Genomic DNA, 997 nt, shown 5'->3' with positions numbered 1-997 from the left:
GTCTCTACATTAATTATTCAATTTTGTTCTTGGTTGAAATTTTGCAATTTTCCCTGTTAGAAGATGAATGAAACAATTGTCAGATGTCAAAATTATTATTCTATCATATATATTAACGAATTCATATATGCTAATTGATAATGAATCTGGTCTATCAACAATTATGTGGATTTCTATAAAATTAATTGCAGGGTTGATATAGTATATGATTGACCGAGATCAATAACTACGCGTGACTGTCTACGTAATCGATGAGTTGATATAATATATGATTATTCATGAAATGTAAATAATTAAATAAATGAAATTGTGTCGATTGTAAATGATAGCCTGCAAGCTTTGTCACTAATATACCATACTGTTGGACCTCTTGCATAGACCTTAAATATAATCAATTCTTTCTCATGCATTAGGTAGATGCTAAACTGTATAGATCCATACTCAATAAATGCTAAGGTATATACGAGTTGGTGCAATGGTCAAAAAAAATATTAGTACATAGTCAAAGATATAAATAATTAAATAAGTAAAATTAATTTGAGGGCCATATATTGTGTCCATTGTAAATTATAGACTTAAAGCCTTGTCAATAATATACCGCATTGGTTTATTGTTCTTAGTAGCATATTTGAAAAAAAGAAATAATTAATTAATAAAATAATAAAAAATTAGATTTTACGCAATTAAAGTAGCTTGAACAAGTCATGTGATCATATAAGAATCCACGTAAACTGAAAAAGTTGATCAAAGATGCGTGCAGATGGATAGTGGATGAAAAAATGAATATCTCACAACATACTTGTGCTTTGGTAAACATTGCCCTAAGGATGTTGGTTGTTCAACCTCAAGTCATCACCTCACACATTTTTGATCACCATGTTCAGTTTACGTGGACTCTCATACAATCACATGACTTATTTGGGCTTATTTAATTATATAAAATCCAATTATATATTATTTTATTAATTAAATAATTCTTTTCAAAATATGTGCTAGT

This window comes from Capsicum annuum, chromosome 10 (assembly GCF_002878395.1).
Source record: "Capsicum annuum cultivar UCD-10X-F1 chromosome 10, UCD10Xv1.1, whole genome shotgun sequence".
NCBI lineage: Eukaryota > Viridiplantae > Streptophyta > Magnoliopsida > Solanales > Solanaceae > Capsicum > Capsicum annuum.
This window is presented reverse-complemented; position numbering follows the sequence as displayed.